The 27,243-nt window shown below is 29.6% G+C and overlaps 1 protein-coding gene and 2 long non-coding RNA genes across 5 annotated transcripts in view; 2 read left to right on the forward strand and 1 right to left on the reverse strand.

The window, feature by feature from the left end:
- LOC142333660 (uncharacterized) overlaps positions 1-7,222 on the reverse strand; it is a 240,648-nt gene extending 233,426 nt beyond the window's left edge. For all 3 annotated transcript variants that reach the window (XM_075381056.1, XM_075381055.1, XM_075381057.1), the window contains exon 1: positions 6,947-7,222. The gene's annotated coding sequence lies outside the window, so the exon portion shown is untranslated. The remainder of the gene's footprint in view (positions 1-6,946) is intronic.
- On the forward strand, positions 916-27,243 carry LOC142333663 (uncharacterized). Its single transcript, XR_012758651.1, has 3 exons — positions 916-1,102; positions 25,276-25,410; positions 26,850-27,243. It is a non-coding gene; the product is annotated as an uncharacterized LOC142333663 (long non-coding RNA).
- On the forward strand, positions 7,628-18,752 carry LOC142333662 (uncharacterized). The gene is made up of 3 exons (XR_012758650.1): positions 7,628-8,859; positions 10,968-11,378; positions 18,539-18,752. It is a non-coding gene; the product is annotated as an uncharacterized LOC142333662 (long non-coding RNA).

Below are 27,243 nucleotides of genomic sequence, written 5' to 3' on the forward strand. Positions count from 1 at the left end.
ATCGAATTAAATAAACAAAAAATATTATATTTAAATAAAATGATAAATATTTCAAATTAAGTTGTGTGCGTAAGCCGTGCATCAGAGAAAATCCGCGTGACAGGAAAATCCTACAACTGTGTTGTCAACTTTTTTGCGGTAGGTGTTCAATTGTCATTAAAATAGATGCTGTATTTCAATTTTCTATGCATTACATGGTAGGGTGTCATACAATTTAAGCTAATTACAATCAAGAAAGGAATGTTTTAATAAAAATAGAAAGAACAGGAGAAAAATCAAAGAAGTGAATTTAAAGTTCGACTTTTTATTTAATGAATCTATTGCGGTGTAAAATTTCTTATGCGTATGAATAAATTCAATTATAAAATTTATACAGTCCTTTATTTTAATTTATACCCTCAATTATGCGATTATATACAAAATAAATTGAGGGGGGTGTCGAATCATATTATTAGTTCTAAGATCTGTCTAAATCTATTACGGTATCTTTACGATTTACTACAGTTTGTTATTTTATTATTTTTCAGCGAAAAGTTAAATACCTTTGCTCTGATAAAATAATTTAGAATTGCAGAAAGAGGTTTTATTTAAATCTTTTCAAAAGTTAAGCATTCTTGACACAATTATATTGAATCGCGTTAAAATTGAAGGAAATCTTCCTAGTTAAGTTACTTCGATGTCAAAAATCATCAATTTTTCATGTATATCTTATTCGGTTAGCTTATAGAATTCAAGTAAACAAACTGCGCGTGTATGAAAACATACAAAAATCTTTATATGAAACTGTGAGCTTCACAGTTACAGCGGCGTACTGTTTGGCTATTCTACGCATGCGCGTAAAGAACGCTGAACGATGCTTTGAGGGAGAGAAAGCACTGTCGCTCCCGCAGTTCTGACCCTTGCGTGTCGGTAGAAGGTAGTTTTGTTTTTACTCCGCGTGTGTGTGGAACGTTCCACGTTCGTTCCCTTTTCTAGTTTAGTCGGTAGAAGGAATACGAAAGCGGTTTAGTTGTTTTTCAGTAGCGATCAGAAGATTGTGTAAAGCAAGAACTCTTTGATCGCCACAACCGTCCAAAAATACGCTGGAAGGGCAAAAGAGAAGGTAATTAGTAAAAAATAATTACGTATTTGTTTCTATGTAATAGAAATTTAAATTAAGTACAGTTAGACTGCAGTGTTTTTAAACCGACATTTTATTAAGTTATTATCTAATAATACTATAAAATATTATCTGTATTGACATTTTATTAATAATTCGGTTAAACCGAATACGATTTTTAAAGCAGAATGTGCTGTGCTTAAAAAACCGATAAAGTGTAGAATTAGATTAATATCCTGCTTCCAGCTATTCTATTCGATTCATTTTTGTCGGTTCTTTTAATTTCCATAAAAATTTGACCACGCCCTTGAAAAGGTCCAGAAAAGGTTTTTCTGGAGCAGCACCCCCAGTAATTTCAAGTACGAGACGCCACCGGAATCGGTGCTTGACTAAACCCTATTTAATCTCTACATAAACAGAGCCCGGTTTAAAGAAAAATAAACAGATTTAAAAATAATAAACATTATAATGATCTGTATAAAGACAGAGATAAATTTAGAAAATTGATTTGAAAATCTACGTTTCTAGTGAAAAAGAAAAAGAAGGTATAAACCTGAATAGATGGACCGAAGAAATGTGACATTTTGGAAAGCAAAAGAGATCAAAATTTTGGAAACGTGATCCTTAGTGAACAGAAGGTAAAGAAAAAATCCACCCCCCACCCGTTCAAAGATTTAATTAAATTTTTTTTTAACTTTAAAATAGTTTTTTGTATTTCTCTAAGTTATGGTACTCTTTCGATTAAAAACTTCAGATTTTCTCCATGAAGCCTCCCTGATGTACTTGTGTCATACAGGAAATATCTAATGTGGATACCACATGACTTCTTTGTACGCCTATTATATTACATATACATATTTTTTTTAAATGAAAATTACATAAAATCTTACTTCATTAATAACTTCCGATTTTTTTCATACATATATATAGTTTTTTGTTATTATTGAATCATTATTTATTTTAAAACTATTATTATAATCTGAGATTAATAATTATTAATAAATCAATATATTTAAATAAATAAAAAAATATGTATATGAAATCAGATTTGAACCGATGTGCCTTCCCTTTGTAAGATCCAAATATTTCATTAATTAAAATTTTATTGAGCTATAACTATGAAACCGATGAAAATAAATACCGCTTATGATATATCGTTGACAAGCTCTCGATGAGGACTTATTACTGCAATTAAGAAACCTCAAAAATCCAAATAAAAATTGGATTTCGGGCTGTTTTGTACATTTTTGGTCCGCTTGATTGCAATCAAAACGAGAGGTCCGCAATTAGATGTTACAACTGTTCTAAACCCAAAAATTTCAACATCCTACGGCTAATCGTTTTTGAGTTATACGAGACGTACAGAAGTCACGCCGAAACTAGTCAAAATGAAATCGGGGATGATGAAAATGGATATTTCCGTTGAAATCTGAAAACAGACACTTTTCGCGATTACAATACTTCCTTTACTTCGTACAAGGAAGTAAAAATTAGACCGTTTTGTAGCAGAGACATTTTGACAATCTAAATTCTCTATGCCTAATATTTAAAAAAAATTTATTTGAGGAATTTTTATAACTTTTACGTAAGACCGATATGTAAACACAACTTTCCATTAAATTTTATTATATAATTATTTATTTAAGGTGTTTCTAAAAAGATATTTGTTTTCGTAGATAAATAATTTTATATTATAATCTAATGAAATGAAATTAAACTGTGTTAATCCTTCTTTTTATTAATAACTGTTGACGGTAAATTCGGTATTTTATTCATCCCTTACTTAAGAGGTAATTACTAGGGGTAGTTACCAAATTGGCTATTTTGTAAAATTTAATGTAACGTTTGAATATGTTTTTATAACAGGGAATTTAATTAAACATAATAATTAAATACTTAACTTACCGATCAAGTTAAATATTTGTATGTTTATATATGTGAAATGTTTAAATACTTAATTAACACTGATACTATTATTATTATTAGTAATAGTATTTTAATTAGTTGATTGATATTAATTATCGGTAATAACTGTTACTTCTAGAAACAAATATGTGGCGGCCATTTTATAATTAAGACCCCCTATTTATTAAATAATGCAATTATTCCTCACCATCATGTCTAAAAATCACAAATCATTGTAGTTTAACACTTAGAGTGCTGTTCCCGTCATTTGACGGAACGTCGTAACTACGGAGAAATGCGGATCACGTCATTTAACGGAGTTCATATTTACTTGTTATTAAGTGTAATATCCCGTCAAAAGACTCGATTCATTCGACCCAAAAAGGTGTAACATGTACTGTTTTTTAAATAATATATATTACAAACCGTAAAAAATAAGGGACAGGTTCTGTTAGCTGTTCCCTACTATTTTTTATAATACACATACACCGGCAGAATTTAATAGTTAAGCGTGTTCTGGGTGGTCCTTTCTATTTCAAAGTGCATTGTTGTAAATGAATAATACTGTACTAGTTCGATCAGAGAGTGGAGTTAATCGTTTTAAATAATAAGTCGTGGAGTAATCGTGAGCTAATAAAAACGAAAAATAGTTGTATTGTTTTTATGCAAAATGTTAACATTTGACCTAAAGAAAAATCACTACAAATATACGGTGTCGGATGTAAGTGACGACCATGAGAGATGGAGGTGTAGAAAGGTGTGTGGCGAGTAAATGTGCAGTTGCATACTAATTAATGGCAGACTAATATTTGTTGTAAGTTATAAAACAGTGGTGGTCAATTAACAGAACTGAAAATATGTCTTAGCTGTAATCATAAACTAATGCATATATGTATTGCCTTTTTTGGGGGGAGAAGGGTTGTGAACAACAGGGAAGATCGTTTCTGACTGAACAACAAAACCAAATGAACATATAATTAAAATTTATTTAATTCTGTTTAAATTACAACAAATAGAAAACATAAATTTAACAAACCGAATAACTTCAAAATATTCAGACACAGCATATGATTTGGAAATATTCGGCTACTTTGTTATAATATTAGTAAAATTACAGTAGTATATTCAATGAAATAGAAATTTTTCCCAAGATATAAATGGTCTTTTTTGCTCACACTAAAGAGATCCTAAAGCATTTACAATCAGAAGATCTGTTTTATCTTAAATGCAGATAAAATAATCATGAAATGCTGATTCGATAAACAGAAATTTTCTAGTGAGAAATTATGAATTTTTATACGCAAAGTCTGTAATTTATTATTTACAAATTTTTAATCTATCTTATAACGCGATATTTATTTTTATTTTCAAGAAACACACACATATTTTGATTTATTCTATTTTGAATGCAGAAACTTTATAAACATACTTTTGTTTTAAAAATCATCTACTATTATTAAATGAAAATTTATAGTTTTAATGATTCAACGTGCATTAGAATTTAGAATGGAAAGTTTATTTTAAGTAATTTTGCGCAATTACTAGATCAATTTAATTCTTTTCATACTTTAATATATCATAGGAAATATGCTTAGTATCAGGAGAAAAAAATCTAAATGTTGGAAAGCAGGTTTGGTCAGCAGGTGACTTGTGCAATTTTAAAGTCAGCAGCGTGTTATCACAGTAGTCTAACCGATCAGCAACCGGTTCTGTGAATCATCGATACATGCTCAGATGCTAATCCATTCTGTCATGAGGTTGAGTTAAGGTTACACTTTTTTGAAGAGAGGTTGGAGATAAATTACCAAGGTATGACAATACTTAAATGGATTCATATAACGCTTGGCTGAATTTATTTTTAAATGGAAATATGGTCACTATAAAGAGACTATAATACATTTTCTATGCTATAAGTCATTTGAATGATAAGTCATTTTGTCACCTTACAAAAAACACAATCAGTCATCTTCAACACCAGAATCACAGTTCGATTCGACTCTAATGACCATTAAGGTTAGTTTACGGTTTATTCCTAACCTTAACCCTAATCTCCCAACACAGAACAAATCAGTAAACTGAACAAATCTCAATAACTCCAAAAACTGATTACTAATCGACTAGAGTACTAACATGGTGTGAACTTACGGGTCACCCGCTATCCAAACATGCTTTCAGACATTTAGATCCTAAACATCTTCTATGTTAACATGAAAAAAACTGAAGTTGATCAATTGCTCAGAATTACCATATTTTACAACAAAAATTTCTTGAATTTAAATAATTTTAGTTATGCAATTTAATACCATCAGTAGTCAAAACAATCATATACATTAAGAAAAAGCAATAATTACAATCGTTTTATGAAACTATCTTTCTTCAACTCGTAGAGAACTCCAAAAGTCAGCACTTTCTAGTTTGGACAAACGGTAAATTATTATGGAAAATGCTTACAATTTTATAAGTTATTACATTCATAAAAGGCGTGGCATCAGACAAACTGTAAAAGTGATTCTAATTGTAATGATATTAGAGGTTCACCTGATATATACATACAAAATAGAAAATCTAATGTAACATTAACTTAAATCAAGAAGATAAATAGTAACAATTAAATTTATACCAACCACACCACAAAAAAGTCAAGCAAATAATTTTTAAGTCGGTAAGTGAACCGTAACTCATGTTCAACTAATAGAATCCTTTTTATTAAAAAAAATATAGTGGCAACAAAAATGTCCGAGGTGTACTCCTATCTGACTAATAACTAATTTTGAGTTTACAGCATAAAGTAAAATAGAAAACATAAATAAATATATAATTTAAATACAATAAAATATACATAAACTTATATTTAAAAAAGAGAGAAAAAAAGATTTTAAGATATCTTAAAATTTATATCTATACTATATTTTTGACAATGATCGAGTAAGCACACATATACACAGCATGAAAAAATTAAATTTTATATTCTACGTAGATATAAATAATTGTCTGTATACTTCTAAACAACCTACCTCTTCATTATCATATATGTAAAAATTAACATGTTAAAGTTGAAGGGCACAATGGTCAACACAAATTCAGGAATATGTAAAATTTGTAGAAGAAACTAGCATGTACTATTAAAATAATTTTCAATGGAATTTTCAAGGATTAAAAATAACAGAAATAAATTCATACTGCTACAAAACATTACGTACAGGTACTGTAGCACAATGTCAGCAAGTAGGCATACACCACTATATTACATGAATTATTCTTACAACAAAATAAGAATGAATTTAATTAAAATATAATATTTTTTTTTACTCTGGTAAGGTAAAATCATTTCACCATAAAATCATGTAAATGACATTAAAGTTGCAAAAGATAAAAATGTAAAAAAATTATAAATTCTTTACAAGTTATTGCTTTGTAAATGTATTATGCTTTAAGTAATGATTTATAAATTTCTAACAGGGCTTAACAAAATAAATAATGAATACACGAACTTGACAACTAATAATACTGAGACGAAAAGAACGCGAAAGCGAAACGAAAAATTCTCAATACACCGGCAGAAACACCAAACACTTAATGTACACGAAGTTTATAATTAACCGAATAAAATAAATAAAACTTTTACTCAATACACACTTCGCACTAAATTTATAGTGTTAGGCTAGAAAATAAATTTACGTTTGGTCCATCTCACTACATTAATTACAATTAAATAATCGAAAAAATAATAATTTAAAACTCAAGTCATATTACAATCCAGGAAAAATAATAAAATTAAAAAAAATATATATCTATAAAAATATCACTGTCCAAGCAGACCAAAACTACGAATGTATTGCATCAGCCATATTTGTTCTTTACAATTCTTTTATATGATGCAATAAAATCACTTATTTAATAACTAATTAAAACAATTATGTACAATTAACGTAACGTACTCACCCACAATAACAACAGTCTAATGTAAAAACAAATACGCAGGGTAGAGCCGAGCGATGAACCTGGACGCCGAATCTCATCACAGTCAAACGGACGAGTATACGGCCCGTAACACTTTAATATACGTTAAATGTTATAGTAAAACTACAGCTTTATTAAAATAATACTTTATTTATAAGTAAGTCAATTAGCATTCAATCTGACTGAATTTAAAATAATTTTAGAAAGACAAGTTTCCACACAACATGCAGCCATCTTGTTATTGCTAGCAAGCCACGTCAAAAGATTTAAAAAAAAAAAAGATTAGATTTATTCAAGTCCACTACTTTCGTATACATTTTAGTACCTAAATAAGGCAAGGAGTGCGCTTTTGGTAATATCGATTATTATAAAATCGATTTGGTATCGTGCAGTTACAATCGTTGAAATTACGTGTTTGTTTACGTTCGCGTTTTATACAGTTATAATGGTATCTAACAATTCGTATAATGATGCAGTCGATAAAAAATTACCTAAAAATTAAATTTTTTAAAAAGTAAAACTATTTTGGTGTAGGCCTACTGTAATTTTAATAAATATTAGTGTTGGTGATAGTTTAAGTGTGAACCGAATGTAAAAAAATTTTTTATTTAAAAACAGGCTTTCAAAAATCTGCTATATCTTTTTATTCATAAATGGTAGAAGTATATATTATATATCATTTGAAACTAGAAGAGTTGAGGTTTTATATGTTGTTTTAAGTACAAATTTTATATTATTTTTAGTTCTAAATTTACGAAGTTACAAATATAAGCAAAAATGGCTACCATTCTACAAACAGGCACATTTTGATACCCCCAGCACTAAGTGTTAAAGTACTCTTGCTTTATTAATACATAAGGAAATATGAATCTTTCAGTATCCACAGTGTATTCAGTTGAGGATAATGCAGTGGTTTGTTACATGAAGGTCACCAAGTGTAAAATAACTCGTATTCCCTGACAACATCTTACTTGGGAGTATTGAATTGCAAATACTGCAGAATTATATACATTAAATCATTTATTTTCTGAAGAACAGGAAATTCCTAATTTGTTTCTAGGGAACATCCTGAGGTCAATACTGCCTCTATTCAGACGCAGGCATGGAGGTTTCTGAAACTGTGAAGATCTGAAAAAGCTTTTTCTCAATTTGAAGCCGGATAGGGTAGGAATGGTTGATATGAATGAGAAAGCTCGTTATCTTCACATTACTTACTACTATATGATAAATGTAATTCTAGAATATTACAATAATAAAGATTTAACCCTTTTTTTAACATTGCTTTATAAATAAAACAATTTCCAGCCTGCAAATCTTTAATTTATTACTAATTTACATTAAGATTGAAAGCAATATATTATTTCCATCAAGCAATATATTATTTCCATCACCAAAAGCGATGGTGTGAATCATTTCCAGTATCTGTGCAATAGATAGATCTACTCTAACTATATGCCATATGACTAATCAATAGTAATTATTTCACATAATATGAACTAAATAAATGAATCCTTATACTATATTAATATTAAAGAAATATAAATTACTTAGCTCATGTAACTACAATTATATATTTTTAAATTTAAGATTATTCAGCAACGTATTTTTTAGTTACAATAAAACAGTGATCACCTTGGTAGCCACCAATTTTCAGGTTGACATTTGTTATGTAAATCAATTAATTAAATTGTGACCAGTTCAAGAACACTGGTAACATGAATATAGAAAAGTAATGATACTTTAAACTGGATACAAACTGAATTTGGATGTGCATCCTGCAACATCACTAATTAGTTATAACTTAATCCATGAAATAGACAAGTTGTTAGCATCGCTGCTAATTAATTATTATAAACATTTCATGTTGGAAGTCATTCAGAACTTTAACTACATAAGTAAATAAAGTATTTAATTATTTTACTTAGCAATTAGTTAAACTTCTTATTGTTCAAATATATCTGAACATTACATACTTTACTAGTAATACTTTAATTATCGTAATAGTAATATTATTATAATATACGATCATGTAATCTTTTGTCTTAACTTTTCTATTTTTAAAAATTACAAATCACTTTTAGTAATACTACAATACATATTATTAGAATAAAAGAACTTAAGAAGCAGGCACGTGTAAACATTATACTCTCAAAACCTTTTACTAGTCTTAAAATAAAAAATATATTTTTACTGTTTAATATTAACAGAGGTCTCAACTTGAACAAGGTAATCTCTACTTTAAATGATGAAGGAAATATTTTAACTTGGAACAAGTACTATTTATTGCGATTAGATCCATAAGACCATGTGAAGGGAAGATTTTTTGATAAATGAATAAATTTAAAAATAAACAGAAAAAATTGAAAATGTTATAAAATATTTCATTAAAAATAAATCATCAAATGTAAATTTCCAAAATAACTTGAAAGTTTTAGAAACATCTCATGAGCATAAACAGCTGAAATAATTACAAATTTTACATTTATGAAATAAAAAATAAGTATGGCTTAGTTAACGAATAGATGGCCTGTTTAAAAATGATAATTAAATGTAAACTGATAACTCAAAAAATATCTTATTTAAATTTTATAGTGATGTTGATTTATTTAACTAGCTATTCAATTAATATGTACCATATCTAAAAACTATGCAAATAACTGCTTAAGTTAGTACTTAAGCAGTAACTTTAAGTGTAACTAAAAAATAATATGCAACTTAATCATATGTGTGTACACTCACCACTACACTTATTAATTACACATCCTGAAAATACATGTACGTTATAGACCTGAAATATAAAAAAAAACATACACAGACATGTACATACAAGTTTTCTTTATGTAAATCCAACTTAAATTAAAATTTTATACATTATAATAAAGAAAAGATAACCATTATTACTTCTCAAATAAGAAGTTTTATCTATCGCTTAACAGTAATATCTTTTTACAAGTTCACATCAGGCCTTTTACATTATCTAACCTGATTCTACATTCTCAATTAAATTAGGCAGGGAAAGGTTACTATTCTGAGGCCAATTAATAATAGATTAAGTTATATACATGCAGCACATTAAAAAAAATCTGCTTTAGAACTCAAAAAAATTAATAAGTCTAGCCGATTTAATTTAGAGACTAACATAGTACAAGCAAGCAGTTAAAAACGGTTTAGCCATTCTTACTGCTTGTTCCTTTGCACTAAAATCACACTCAGAAAGACCGGCAGACAGAGAGTTATGTACACACACCTTCCATGCAAGAATAAATATAAAACAGAAATTAACTTTAATGATATTCCTATTGAAGAGCACAGAGTTGTATCATGACTATAGTTTTTTTTATTACATTCTGATAAAAAATTTATAAATGACAACTGTACTGGAGTTTATCAAAAACCCCAAGACTTCCAATTGTTATCAAACAAAACAGTTTTGTCTTGCTGATACAGGATTTACTAATGCGGATACAAGATATATAATGTTTTTTTTTTTTTTGGCTATAACTGTTTTAATTTTTATTATTAATAGCCAGGAAAGTCATGTTATACTTTGCCAGTATTTTTAAAATTATAAACACATGAAATAATATTTACGTATAAACACAATTCAAAAGGTGATGAAAATTATATGCGCCTACATTTATTTATATGTTGAACAGAGATGCAGAAAATTCAGGTTTTTTCATTTTTCGTCAGTGTTGTTGCTGATCAGCTGTTACACAATATTATGGGCAGCATTCAAGTCCAAGTAATGGTAAAATTACTTTCATTTTGATTCCGAAAGAGTACTGTAATAATTAACTAATTCAATATCCTAACATAAGCCATATAAATGAAAGATAGTTATCTGTCATTAGTTATGAAAAACTGAATTAACTGCAATTCTCTGTAGGAGAATATCATACCCAACAATATTCTTATTCACTTTATATCTGCGAAATGTACCTGCAACAACAGGACCAAAATACTATCACAGATTTCAGGAAGCAATTCATTTGAATTTTAGTTACAGATTGGAGTGTCAATGGGTAGATAAGCTATTCTACAGAGAAAAGAAATATAAATAGCGCCAGCACTTGCCTGAATGGATCGAGGGAATCCATGATAAAGCCTTAAACAGAGGAGTATTCAAAAATTAACAATTAATCATAAAATAAAAAATCCGATCAAGTCTTTTTAATTAAAACTAATTTAATTAAGTTAAAAATAAAAATAAAGAAATCATAAAGTTTATATTACTTTATTAAAAGAGAAGGTATGGCGATCATGTCGAAAATGAAGCAAATTTTTACATTTTTAGGATTTTTTGTGAATTTTTACATTTTAGGATCCAACTAGTTGATCTAAACCAAAAAAAATCTACTTATGCGCTTTTGACCTTACTTCTCAGGACTGATCAAATGGATCTTCAAATCAGGTCAAATATTTCTTCTATATATACTGATAATTTTTTTTTTTAATTTCATTAAGGGGGTTGCAATAAAAACAATTTTGATTTTTTTCAAAGGCATTTTAGAGAAAAATGTATTAAAGTAAATTTATTACCTACAATGCATATATGAGTAATCCAAAAGATCTTTTTTAAAAATCAACCCCCACCTCTTAAAATTGAGATTTTGTGTAAATTAAAATTGAAAGTTTTTGTTCTTTTGCTCCAACTTCCTTCAGTTTTCAAAAATCTTTAAAACTTATATACCATACACAGGATCATCAAGAAATGTCTATAATTTTTTTATAAATTAGACCCTGGATCTAAAATGCAGAAAAGTCTTTTTGAAAAAATGTTTTTTCTTATTATAGGAGTTATTAAAAGGTGTTAGATTTAGAGAAAACTTTATTTAAGTAAATTTTGTTAAGCTTAACCTATATATGAATAATTTTAGAAAACCTTTCCTTAAATTTTATTCCCAACTCTAAAAGATATATAATGTTTTTTTTTTGGCTCTAACTATTTTAATTTTTATTATTAATAGCCAGGAAAGTTATGTTATACTTTGCCAGTATTTTTAAAATTATAAACACTAGAAATAATATTTACGTATAAACACAATTCAAAAGGTGATGAAAATTATATGAGCCTACATTTATGTATATGTTGAACAGAGATGCAGAAAATTCAGGTTTTTTCATTTTTCATTAATTATTATTTAAAAATCCATCAAACAAGAGTAATACTGTTTCTGTAAAAGAACATTTTTTAATTATATTTTAAATAAATGGATGGGAAATGTTTTTAAATGGTCCAGTAATTTACTAAAAATGGCAATGCAACCATTATTTCTTGTAAGCCCAAGTATTGTACTGTATTACATGAAAACATTTTGTTTCTGATTTGATGGAGGTAAATATTGTTATTATTTATGAATCTGTGACTATTCTTTTTAGCAGAGATGATTTCAAATTGCAGGCTATTATTCAAAATATTTTATGAAGTAGCTGTTGACTGATGGGGGTCAAATGGGACCCAAAATTTTTTTGGCAATTATACTCTAAAATAAAAATAATTTTGATGATAAAATCAAACTAATTTTGATGATGTGGTTAAGGGAATCTACTGGGATGGAAATGTTTTACTAATAATTTATGCATTTAACACTGCATAATTTTTAATGTAAAAACATCAGTTGATCAAGTAAATCAAAATTTTTTAATGAGCATTTTGACCCTTTTCACAGTAGTACTCTAAATATTTAAATATCCTGTAAAGTGTTAACCTGGGATATGCAAACTTTTCCCGGCTTTTTTTAAAATATTTTTTGAGAGAAATTATTTTCAAAGAGAATGATTCAAACATCAAATATTTTAATTCTTGGTATTTAAGGGCACTAGAGTTTTTTAATTAAAGGGATTAGGGACTCTTGCAAGAGTCCCATGGAGGAGCAAGGGGACCCAAATATATTAGACCTATTATGATTTTTAATTTTTTCTGAAAATAGAACATTTCTTGAAGAACAATTCACATGCTATGATATTTTATTTTTCCCCGTGAAATCAGACAGTTGAAGGTGTTACAATGTTTTCATCTTGGTTGAAAAACCAAGAATGAAAACAGAATGTCTGACCATAAAGAATCTAATCACAAAATTTAATGGATAGCAAGTGTAGTGGATCAGTGGTTTTCTCAAAATATATATATTAATCATATTATTAATATATATTAGAAGGGGTACTACCAAAGGATGAAGTTTGAAGCATAGGGAGGTGATATGTACGATTGCTATCAATCTATGAACTTTGAAAGGATTATGCTTTAAAATACTGCAGAATTTTTCACACTGGTACAGTAATACTGGACAAAATCTGTGTCTTTCTATAGCAATAAGAGAAATCTTTATAATCTTATATACTGTCATATGATAGTATATGAGAGTATGTTAACTGTCATATGACAGTATATGAGATTATTAAGTATAAATAGGCTTATCATATTTTTTTGGGTCCAACCCAGGACATATTTTTGAAATTACTTAAAAGTTTTAACAGTTTACTGAAACATTAAACTATTTTTATTCAGTTGTATTTTTCATTAGACATGACTTTTTTCAAAAATGGTTTGTTTATTTTAATTACATCATAAAATTCATAACAAGAAAATTCTAAATTAATTTTAACATTTAGCAGATGTTTAACAGTAGATACTGAAAGTCTACCCCTTTCTGCAGACCAAACATTCCCCGTAATTGAAAAAATTCTCTCAACTGGAGCAGATGTCTCAGGCAAAGACATCACAAACTCACCATTTTAGAAATGTTGTAACATGAAATATCAGTCTTTTGAAACACCTTAAAAATTGCTTTCCACTTCTTTTCAGTAGTATCTGGTACTTTTTCAGAACTTGAACCACAACCTACCCTTTGGTTTTGAATTACCTGGTTCAACATGTAAGTTCATCAAATAGATCATCAATAGTTACAAAATCTTTTATAATTCCATTAACAACCTGTGCACTCTTCTAAATCAGACCAGGCAATTTCAGTTCGTAACTTTATCCACTGAAACTTATTAACTTTGTCAAAACTGGCTTTCCACAACTCTAGGCATTCGATATCAGAATTATAAAAATTGTCTAAGGTTGAGAAGAATTTTTGTTTTTGTTCCTGAACATCATTTTCTTTTAGAGTGCATAGCAATTCTTTGGCAGAAGATGGTATAAATCTGTGGGTTTTTCTTTCCTGAAGTTGACAAATTAATTCAGAATATGTGTGAAATGCTTCTGTTGCTGTGATAGAATTAGCTTTTAATTTCAGAAATATATTATTAAACGATTGTAGAGTACCATATAAAAATTTCAAAAGCAGTTCACTTTCTAGATTTCCAAAAAAATCAAATAATAATTTTGGGCATTTGTGACAAGATAAGTATGATTTTAGGCCATCAAAAATGGGAAGAATTCTTTCTATTGCAGGTATCAAACTAAGGAACCTCGTACTGCTATGAGATAGTACTTTTTGTAATCTGTTTCCAAAAATTCACAGAATTCTTTGGAAGTTATATGTGAAAATATAAGTTATAGTGCATATATGTGAAAATATTTATAAATTTTTATTACAATAACTTCTACGTCCAGGAGTGTTTGTATTGAATTGTGTACAATGTAGGCTGAATAACCAATTCCTAAAATAGGTCTATCTAAATCACTTTGAACTTTTCTGAACACATTTTCTTCGCATTCCTTCTCCTCACACCACCAAAATTACTATTAGTGTTATCAGCAGTATAACAAATCAACCTTTCTCCAAGTTTGTATTTTTTCACACACTGCAAAAGATACAGAGTCTAAATTTGAGCAGTTTCACCTGACACTTCATCAAAATTTAAAAGTTTAACTTGATTCCCTCCTCCAGACTGAAATATCGTACAAAATTGGAACAAATTTTATTTCACTTCTGTTTGAGCTATCCATCATTACTGTTACATAATTAATGAATTTCCAAAGAACTCAACATATCAAATAAATGGTGAAACAATAATTGCCTCGGTTTTGGTTCTAGCAGATGAAAATTTTGAGTCATATAACTTTTTAACCGGTTTAGATGTGCAGTCTGATGTTTTGAAACCGAGTTTGTGTCTAGCAGTGTGGTATGAAATTATAGCTTCTTTAACAGCACACTAGATCACTCTTATTGTTATTCCCATTTTTGGCTTTAAAAAAAATCTCATGTTTGCTGAAGCAGTACCATTAATAGCACTCCTATGGTTAGCTGTTTTCACATGGTCTTCAATATCACCCTTTCCTTTATGTGCAACAGAAAATTCTCCAGTACATAGTGTGCAATAAACACGTTCATTGTTACTGTCATTACACAATTTCATGTAATTGTATGACTGGCAAAGTCAAACTGAACACAATGCTAAAATCTTGGAAAGAGATTTTGCTTGATATCACCAAGTGCAATGAGAAATTAGATTTCACAGAGAAAAAAATAATTCCTCATCTCATCTCGCTGAACTGGGAGGGCTATTCAGAAATTAACTTCTGGTCCTTGGTATTGAGTGAAGGAATGGGGATAGTGATTCTATCTTTGTACAGTTGAATAACCCAATTCAGTGAGCTTTTATAGTAGTGTTACTGGAAATATCGCTCTCTTGTTTGTTCTTGTAAAACTATCATTCAAAATGGCTGCTGTTTAGAAAATCTCATTGATTGTGAAGTGTGTGTGGACCTCATCCATTTCCTTCATGCAAAAAACTTGTCAGATGTTGAAATTCATCGTGAATTTTCTGCAGTATATGGAAGAATATCATGAGTGACAGTGAAGTAAGACAGTGGTGCTATATGTTTTTAAAAAGGTTGAAGAAACATTCAAGACAATGAAAGAAGTGATTAACTCTGCACTTCTTGTAAGCACCTGCAATTATTATTGTCAATGTGAAAATTTGAGAAAATCATCAATAACAGAGTTATCTGAATTTTTCCTTGCATATTGCAAAAGTGCTGTAAAATTGTAACTGATATGTTAGGCTTTACAAATTTTGTGCTTTGCTAGGTGCTTAAGCTTCTTTCTGACTAACGCACAAAAAAGAGAATGAGGTCACCCACTAATCTTCCTTCACCGTTGCTGTAACGAGAAGGATGAAATCCTTGACCTCATTGTAACAGGTGATGTGACATTGGTTAAATTTGTTAACATGGAAACAAAAGCTTAATCAATACAGTGGGGGCACCAGTTCTCTAAAACCCGTAAAGACACGTCAAACACTTTTTTCTTAAAAATTGATGGCATCAGTTTTTTGGAATCGTGAAGGTGTGATATTGGTTGATTTTATGTAAAGAGTTATGACAATGCTGAAACTTATCGTGAGTTGTTACAGAAATTGAGAAGGACTGTACAGCATGCTGAGTTCAGGCATTGTTTTTCTTCACAACAACGCTTGTCCGCATACTGCAGTGCACACTCAACGCCAAATTGACAATTTCAAGTGGGATTTGTTTAACCATCCTCTGTACAGCCCCGATTTGGCTCCCAGTGATTATCAACTTTTCCCAAAAATAAAGAAATCAGCAACACAGTATTTTGAAAATGATGATTTGAAAAACAGTGTTACTACCTGCTTAATTCACAGACAGCAAAGTTTTATGATGAGGATATTTTACAACTTGTTTACAGATATGAAAGTGCCTTAATTCAGATGGCAGTTATGTAGAAAAGTAGTTGTAAGATGTACATGAGAAATCGTTTTTCATTTATCAGTTTGTGTTTTTTTATTAATGAATCAGAAGTTACTTTCTGAATAGCCTCCACAGTTAGTCATTGCCTGTAGATAGAATGTATGTAACAAATACTGGTAAAAAAGCAGTGTAATGAGTACGCAACCACATATTGTACATAATAAGCTATGATGAATTGATTATACTTTATTGCCATGAAAATTGTCAGTGTGTGATAGTTGCCTTAACATGTTATTTGTTGTTTGAATTGTGGTTAATGCAGTTAGTGCATGATTTTTTCATATTATTATAACAATCTGGACAGTAGATTTAACTGAAATAGATTTATTTATTGTTAAGGTGTTTTTATTTTCTAACATAACCTCATTTACTTTAACAATTTTTTGAATAAAAGGAGCTTATCCATTCCCATTTTTTTTTTTTTTTTTACCATTATAATGTCTTCCCTTTTTTAAATAATTTAACATTCTTCTTTACCAAAAATTTAAATACTTGTTTCAATAAATTCTGAATATAGCATTCTTTTGATTTTGATGCTCAGGTTGTAAAAACCTTTTCGCTGTATACTCTTTGAAAAAGAAAATATATATCATGATTTCATTTGACGATCCTATTCTTTCTAATTACTGCTCATCATATCCATGGTCATTTTTAATATTGATCCTGCTCATCAACATACCTTATTAATAAATTTAATTTTGCAAACTGTCTGCCTATTTTTTCTTCTCTTCATTGCTCATCTCTAATGTATGAAGAATTATAGGGTTGTAGTATCACTTTTTTATAAATACCTTCTATGAATTGATTCTTTGTAATTGTTGCCAGATTCCTCTGATGGCACACGGTACCTTATAACAACCTTGTAGCTCAGAAAAGGGGTGTTTGGGATTTTGTAATGGTGTTCCTGAAAAGTGCAATTTGTGCATTTGATGTGGTAACCCTGAAAACGGCTGCTGAGTTCAGTTGCCGGTCTCTGGTGATGTTGGTTGGTTCAGCTGGTGGGGAGTTGCAGCTCATTTATTGGAATCAGACTGAGCTTCTCCTCAGTGACAGTTTGTTCTCCAATACTGTGTGGCTCCCAGTGCTCACAGTGTTGGGTCAGCATCTGTTGTTGTCACCACTATGTATCCTGGCTGTAGTAGGCTTTGTTGAGCTAGGCCAGTGGGAATGTGTTCGTCTGCTGGGTGATCCCATGATGGGCCGGCTCCTGCTGGTAAACCTGTTAGTCAGGCTGCCAGCAAGAGTGCTTGAAGCCTGGCAGGGTGGGGCAGAAATGTGCCGTCTGCTCCTAGTGACTTGGTGGGCCGACCAGGCCTGTTGCTGAGGTGGGGATGTTGGCATCCCATCAGCAGATCTCCTAGCCCCACATTGGGCTGGTCAGGAAACATTTTCCATCTTTTTCTTCTCCCCCTGGTGGGAATTCAAGAGTAAATGCGTTCACCTTCCTGTATTGCTGTTTACATAGCTGCCAGTGCTTGGTGGGGAAGGCCAGATTGGTGGATGCGGGGGTAGCCATGTGTTTTTGACATTGACATTGAACTGGCTACTGCTGCACTTGCCAACATGAAGCAAAGTATGCGGCAACATAATAAGACTTATGCCTGCAAGGCCCTCATATATATCTTTCAATTTTTTCCACTTTCTTCAACTACAGCAAAATACTGTTAAAAAGTTTTACAATTTGTGGTTGTTTTGTTAAAAATCATCATTCACTTTTGGATCATTCAATTCTTTGTTGTTATTACCATGCTTTATAACCTTGCATCATCTTTTTACATGTATAGCATCTGAATTGACTGTATAAAAGAAGAAAAGCTAGTTTTTCAATAGCATTTTTACTGAAATATGTTTTTTAAATAATTATTAATCAGTTATATATATATATATATTTTTTCTTTCTTTTACAGGTATGGCCATTAATTAAATTCCAGTTTCACCAACCAGTTACTCAGTTGGAATATTTTACTTCGGTTAATTTTAAATATATTCTTAACATAATTTTTAAAGTCTAAATACATGGAAGTTAATTTCAGTTGACTAAATTTGAAATTCATTTTATTTATTTTACAACCTTGTTTGTGTAAATTTAATGAACCAACTTAAATAAACAAATAAACCTTTTTCTAATACGTTTTATTATTTATGCAGCTTTTTATACCTAAGTTCAAATGTTTTCAAACTTCTAAAGATTGTTTTTATACGGTTAAAATTATTAATGATTTGAATTCTTAACAGGATTATGAAAATAATTTTGATTTTATAAAAAAATTATTTATCAGTTTAGATCATCATCAGTTCAATCGGTTCTGTTCTCATGTGATATCTTATGTGTGAGAAATTATTTTATCCCTTGTACATGCTATAAGTAACACATGGGCACTTGTATTCATTAAGCCCTAATCAACAACAAATAAAAACAATTTTATTATTCATAGCTTGCTTATTTTATTTATAAAAAACTTTTCATTAGCCATAATTAGTGGCCATTAATTTAGTGTTGTGTAAATTTGTAATTCTTTAGGTTGTAAAATAATCATCTGATAACCACTGACTGGTAAGATACTAGACTAAAGGAATGATATCCAAAGATACTAACAAACGTAAAATTAGACTTGCTTCAGATTTATATTCAGATGAAGTAAAATACAAGGTGTAAACAAAAAATATCCAATCTTGGCTCATAAAAACAAAAATAGTTAACATAGTTCAGTGACTTTTTTCCCTTCAAATTAGACTCCTTTTGATGTAACAGTTTTATCCCAGCAATGTTTTTATTGTTGGAAGCTTTTTCCAAAGTCATTTTAAGTGAACCGATAATTCATTTTGCTGCATTTCTTTTGATCTCTTCTCTGTTCTTCAAGACTTCTTTCCTCTAAGCAGAATTTTAAACATAGGAAGGTGCATAGCCAAAAATCACAGGGAGCCATGTCTGGTAGCCAAACTGCGGAAAAATGCAGGGTTAACTGAACCTTACAACCCTCAATGTAATAAGGATAAAATCAAAACCTAAACCGACAACGATTGTTAATGTCTATATGCCTACAAGCGCCCATGATGATGATGAGGTAGAGTGTGTATATGAAGAGATTGATGAAGCAATTAAACACATAAAAGGAGATGAAAATTTAATAATAGTTGGAGATTGGAATGCAAGCATTGGAAAAGGCAAGGAAGGAAATATAGTGGGTGAATACGGGCTGGGCAAAAGGAATGAAAGAGGGGACTGACTTATAGAGTTTTGCACGAAGTATAATTTAGTAATTGCCAACACCAAATTTAAAAATCATTTTAGAAGAATACACACTTGGAAAAAGCCAGGCGATACTGCAAGGTATCAGATAGATTATATCATGGTTAAGCAAAGATTTAGAAATCAACTCGTTGACTGCAAAACTTACCCTGGAGCAGACATTGATAGCGACCATAATTTGGTAATAATGAAAGGTAGATTTAAAAACCTGAAGACAAGGTGTCAGATGAATCGATGGAATTTAAAGAAGCTTGAGGAAGAGGAGGTAAAGAAGATTTTTGAGGAGGACATCGCAAGAGGTATGAGTAAAAAAGATAACGTAGAAAATGTAGAAGAAGAATGGGAGAATGTTAAAAAAGAAATTCTTAAATCAGCAGAAGCAAACTTAGGCGGAATAAAGAGAACTGGCAGAAAACCTTGGGTTTCAGACGATATATTGCAGTTGATGGATGAACGTAGAAAATATAAGAATGCTAGTGATGAAGAAAGTAAAAGGAACTATCGGCAATTAAGAAATGCTATAAACAGGAAGTGCAAACTGGCGAAAGAAGAGTGGATTAAAGAAGAGTGTTCAGAAATGGAAAGAGAAATGAACATTGGTAAAATAGACGGAGCATACAGGAAAGTTAAGGAAAATTTTGGGGTATATAAATTAACATCTAATAATGTGTTAAACAAAGATGGTACACCAATATGTAATACAAAAGGTAAAGTTGATAGATGGGTGGAATATATTGAAGAGTTATACGGAGGAAATGAATTAGAAAATAGTGTTATAGAGGAAGAAGAGGAAGTTGACGAGGATGAAATGGGAGAAACAATACTGAGATCTGAATTTAAGAGAGCATTAAAAGATTTAAATGGCAGAAAGGCTCCTGGAATAGACGGAATACCTGTAGAATTACTGCGCAGCGCAGGTGAGGAAGCGATGATAGATTATACAAACTGGTGTGTAATATTTATGAAAAAGGGGAATTTCCATCAGACTTCAGAAAAAATGTTATAGTCATGATACCAAAGAAAGCAGAGGCAGATAAATGTGAAGAATACAGAACAATTAGTTTAACTAGTCATGCATTAAAAATCTTAACTAGAATTCTATACAGAAGAATTGAGAGGAGAGTGGAAGAAGTGTTAGGAGAAGACCGATTTGGTTTCAGGAAAAGTATAGGGACAAGGGAAGCAATTTTAGGCCTCAGATTAATAGTAGAAGGAAGATTAAAGAAAAACAAACCGACATACTTGGCGTTTATAGACCTAGAAAAGGCATTTGATAACGTAGACTGGAATAAAATGTTCAGCATTTAAAAAAAATTAGGGTTCAAATACAGAGATAAAAGAACAGTTGCTAACATGTACAGGAACCAAACAGCAACAGTAACAATTAAAGAACATAAGAAAGAAGCCGTAATAAGAAAGGGAGTCTGACAAGCATGTTCCCTATCTACGTTACTTTTTAATCTTTACATGGAACTAGCAGTTAATGATGCATATCATTAGCACAAGCTAAACGAATATTTCTTCAGTAAGAAATATAATTTGTTTACATCAAAAATTAATTTAAATGTCAGGAAAAGATTTTTGAAAGTGTATGTTTGGAGTGTCGCTTTATATGGAAGTGAAACTTGGACGATCGGCTTCATTCGGAAAACTTATTTCATATTCTACTGCTGCAGCTGTAGCATTACCATTACAGACAGCCAAAATGTATACCACATCAGTGTATTTCTCTGTTGTAAATAAGTACAGTTTTTTCACGTTAAAAACCATAAGAAATCACTAATTATGTCCCTTAATTAATGTCCTAAAAATTTCAATACGATCTCATTTCACCTGGGTAGCTGAAATCGAGTGAAATTTTGCACAAGCCGTAACTTGCAAACAATCCGTTTTAGGACATATGTTTGTATGAATTTTTCCATTATTTTCACATGCAGAATAGGTTACAAAATTCCCGGGTGAGCTTAATGATACATCCTATTTATTTATAGTGTTTGCATAGAAAACATTAAAAAGTTTTGTAAATTTAATGTAAAAACATTAAATATGTTTTGTAAACATTAAAAAGTTTTTGGTGCTTAAAAGAGTTTTTGAAAGGAATTCAGGACTAGGTAAAGTTTGAATATCATTCTCATTCATCCTCTGAAGTATTATCTAAACGGTAGTTACCAGAGGCTAAACAGGAAAAAGAAAAGGTTATTTAGAGGTTAGATTCCACTTTAAGGAAAAATGTTTCTGACAAGACTTATGTATCATTGTCTCTAGAATCCAAATTCGAGGTGCAAATGTGTCCCATTTAAAAAAATTAACTTCTAATCTAGTTAGCCCTCCTCTGGTCAAAATCATAATTTTTTTTGCATCTTTGATGATTCTTCAGTAAGAAATATAATTTGTTTACATCAAAAATTAATTTAAATGTCAGGAAAAGATTTTTGAAAGTGTATGTTTGGAGTGTCGCTTTATATGGAAGTGAAACTTGGACGATCGGAGTATCTGAGAAGAAAAGATTAGAAGCTTTTAAAATGTGGTGCTATAGGAGAATGTTAAAAATCAGACGGGTGGATAAAGTGACAAATGAAGAGGTATTGCGGCAAATAGATGAAGAAAGAAACATTTGGAAAAATATAGTTAAAAGAAGAGACAGACTTATAGGCCACATACTAAGGCATCCTGGAATAGTCGCTTTAATATTGGAAGGACAGGTAGAAGGAAAAAATTGTGTAGGCAGGCCACGTTTGGAATATGTAAAACAAATTGTTAGGGATGTAGGATGTAGAGGGTATACTGAAATGAAACGACTAGCACTAGATAGGGAATCTTGGAGAGCTGCATTAAACCAGTCAAATGACTGAAGACAAAAAAAAAACCTATATTTTTAATTTAAGTCTCCATATAAATGTTATGATAAAGCAGAGATCTCTGTAAAAGTATTTAATAATGAGGGGAAAAGTAAAGCAGCCAGTGGAAAAATTAAATTTTTTAAACCATTAGGATAATGATAATTGACAACTACAGCAGTTTATTTGTATGGGAAATTTTTTGTATTCTGATAGGTATTAAGTTATGTATCTTTTATGCAATTTTTTTTTCTTTCATAAAGTATATTAATTAAAAATTTTTCTTTGTTAGGAATTTTGTGTATGGATTCGCCAATGGTTTATAAAAACCTCTTGATTTTCTGTTAAATGAATGACATAGTCTTTTTTCATTTTTTTATATACTCTTTTGCTAATGACAAAAATATTTTACTAGCAATAAAATTAAACTTATACCTGTTTGGTTACACTACTTTTTTTTATTGTTTCTGAACTTGTATATCCTAATACATATTTGTACCTACGAACTTTATTTAACTCTTCATTTAATAATCGTACTAATTTTAAAATATTAGTATAACTTATTTCATAAACATTTTATTTTAAAAGAGGAACAAGATAATTTTTTTTAATATCCTTAAAGATTTTTTATTGAAGGTGCATAATAACAAGTAATTATTATTTCACAACATGCTTAATATTATTTTATCATGGAAGGTAATATTGAAATTTATTTGTTCTCATTGTTTTTACTTACAGCTCACAAAGCTGTAAGTAAAAACAAATTCTATAAAACAACTACTGCTTTCTATGAATGAATTTGGAGAGATTGTAGTTCTCAAAAAACATACATCATCCATTACTAAATAACTAAAATGCTAATTCACAATACTGTTAATAATTTTGGATTGCTGGTTCAGTAAAATAATAATAAAAAAAATGTAAACAATGAAGTACATGTTAGCCTTAACAGGAAGATTTTATTTTTTTGCTTAATATTACAGTGTGAAAAATTTGACCGCTTTAATTTATGATTTTATTTTGGAGATGAATATACAAAGGAAATAACAGGAATTATTTGTCGCCAATAGTGTTTACATGTAAAGGACTAATTAAAAAATCAGAATATAGGTTGTTGCATATTCATTATAATTGATTCTAAATACCTCATCCCTTGAAAAAAAAACTATAGCAAAAACAATAGAATCAGTGTTAATTATTGTAAGTGCTAATTGTGTAAGTTTATGGAATGGAGTTTTTATAATCTCATATAGAAACATTGTAATGTTGCAAGTTAAATGCTATTTAATTTGATTTCCATACCCTCAGTTTATCAGTTGTACAATCATCACCGACTTTATCATTGAGCTTCTACTATATCTTTCAATAGATTGATTCAAAGATAATATGCCTTACATAAATGGATTGATTGATGGTTATATTAATAATTTTTGGTTTCCTCAACATACTTGATTCTTGACTACCAAATCTATCATCATTATCAACTTTTATTTTCATCTAAGAAGCTCCTCTACGTCATGGTAATTTCCAGGCTTTTGAACCATTTTGAAGATGAGACACATCATTTTAACAAAACCATTCTTATTATTGCTAGGAACAAAAAATTCAATTATTATCTGTTATATTTAGAGCTCAGAATTTATTATTAAAATGCAAATTTTATCTATGTAAACATGGATAAAATTATCATTTTTACATTTTAATTCCCAAAGATGAGAAGTTATCTTTGTAGGTATTAGGCTTTTCAATTTTTTGGTAAACGCTAGATTTTTCCTGCTAAATTTAATATTCTATATAGAGTATTCTCTGGTTATGAAATTTAATACAGGAAGAAAAGTTGTAATTTTTATCTTTGGTAAGGAGAAACTTGGTATGATACTCTTAACAAAATCGTTCATGCCTATGTTTCTATTTCTTGTGGTTGCTTTTTGTGTGGTTACAGGAAGTAATGTTCTTAATTGCCTTAAGCAATGCTTCCTTTAAAATTCTTTGCTCCTTTTTTCTAAAGACTCCCAGGGGAAAATTTCATTTGCTACTCTTTTGCACACTTTTTTCATAAACTAAAAATATTTTAAATTATCTCCTTTGTCAGACCATATAGTTCTTTACTTTCACCACGTTCCATATAGTGGAACCATATATATAAGGGACCATATAGTGAGTGTGTGTGTATTAGTTGTGAACATATAAACTAGGTAATGGGAAAACAACAGATTTTGAATCAGGTATACTAATTATAAAAATCTGATTTACAATTATATCACTATAAAAATTCTTCTAGAACTCACTTTATCAGTCTCAATATTGCTGAAGTACTCATAAAAATAATGTGTTTGTTTTTAATATCACAAAATGCTTCTTGAGTTTCATAATACAATGAAAACGAGAAGCGCCAATCACTACTCACTCATCTGTATCTTTGTTCCTTTAGTGATGATCTAATAGAAATTAAGGATTGTGTGGTATTTAATTCTTCTTATATCTATATTTCACCTTGTAATTGATAATTTATTTTTTAAACCAGAATGAATGTGCAAATATTTTATTGTCGTTCCAGAGCCACAAGCCTTTGTCACCAAAACATCATGTTGTACATCATGGATTCAGAGAAGAATGTGAAGAATCTTCAGATGAAGATATTTGTCAGCAACAGGAGGCAGTGGAAAGAAGCATAGCTGAACTTCAACAGCAGGTTTGCTGTTTCTAATTAATTCTTGGCTGTTACCATAATGTTGAAATGTATTTTTTCCTCTTGAAAATTTGTTATTAATTGTAAAGCTATGCTAATTAGTAGATGCTTGTAAACTTAAATTAAAATATGCTTAGAGGTTTTCTCAAAGGAAACAGATTAATCTTAAAGTTAAGTTATTAGTAGAAGTGATAGATGTTTTACTGTATATACTGACTCATTAGCATTTAACAAATTGAGAAATTTTACACTTAATACACAGAATATTAATTAAGTGCAATTAAGACCTTGAGAATAGAGAGAGAGAGAGAGAGAGAGAGAGAGAGAGAGAGTGAAAGTGTCTGTAGATGGGATTTGATCCCCTCTCATGAAGTTAGTGGGGGATTAAGTGATTTTGTTATAAAGTAAAATATTCTATTTGTTTTAATTTAGTATGATTATTCTTATTATTCCAATATATAAATCAAGTTAATACATTTATCTATTTCTTTCTGTAATTGCTGTACTAAAAATGCATAACAAATTAAGTCAGTAGAAATTGTCAGATGTTATGATTTGTACATTCAATAAAATGATTTTTCAAGAACAACCTAATTTTATTATCTATTATTCTACACAATACTGAATTACGTGTCTTACCCTGGGACCTGTTTACATTATACGGCATTTAAAAGAAAGCTTTGTTTTTTTAGTATCTACAGTAATTGCAATCATTAATTGCATGTTTATAAATTTGGAAATCTAATAATAACATTGTCGCATAATTACATAATTTCTTTGCCACGTACTTATGTACCTATTGTAATCATACTGTAGGTTGAGCACATCTCTACCAGTGATATTTAAATATCAATAAACATGAAAGATAAAAAGCAAAACTATCTTTATTACTATGTATTCATTGTATAATTTCACTGAGCCAGATGTTAAAGCACCTGCTGCTGCTGCTAATTAATTACCATTGTTAATCAACTTGAAGAAGTTAAACAACTTACAAAGATGTGTAATTTACCTCTGCCTTTTCAGTACTCATTTTTCTTTCTAGAAACAAAAAATTAAATTTGGTTATAACTTAATATTAGGGAAAAGACTTGAAAAATGTAATTTAATTATGAAAAATTCACACATGTAATGATTCACAAGAGAAAAACCGGAAACTGCTACTTAAATCTGAAACAAAGCATTAAGAAACATCAAAAAATGCTTTATAACTTTTTGTCATTAGGTTAATATGTACAAAAAATTATGTCAATTAGAGGTGTGAAATATTAATATTGTTCTTTTCAGGCCTGGACAGGTCTTACCTGTTGTAAGAGTTACGAACAGTAAATTGATAGAAATGGTAACACTAAAAATGATTTTTACCGTATTAGTTAATATTATTGAAAATAAATTTAAATCTTATGGTAACGTTAACAAAAATATCTTTTTATTTATTACAGATATCTTGTCAGCAGGTAGTAATATCACAGGCTAGTAAGGCGTTGAATTTATCTAGTTCAACAATTGAATTTTCTGGTTCTGCTGAAGAAGTCGAGAGAGAATGTCTGCTGTTAGTTGCAAGTATGATTATTTTTTTATTAATTTATCAATACTCTTTCAGTCAATAAGATTAATATCTTCTCTTATGTGATTAATTTGGTTAAAGCCATTAATATGTATTTTTCTTGTATAATTTTTTTTTCTAAAATAAAAATTAAAATGTTAGTATTATTTAAAAAACAAACAATATTTTTGTAAATGTTTTATAATAATACCAGAAAATTCTACAAAAATTGATTTAAGTTAATAAATAAAAACAGATTTTTAGAAAACACTTTATTAAAAATGTTATGA

This window comes from Lycorma delicatula, chromosome 13 (genome assembly GCF_047948215.1).
Source record: "Lycorma delicatula isolate Av1 chromosome 13, ASM4794821v1, whole genome shotgun sequence".
NCBI lineage: Eukaryota > Metazoa > Arthropoda > Insecta > Hemiptera > Fulgoridae > Lycorma > Lycorma delicatula.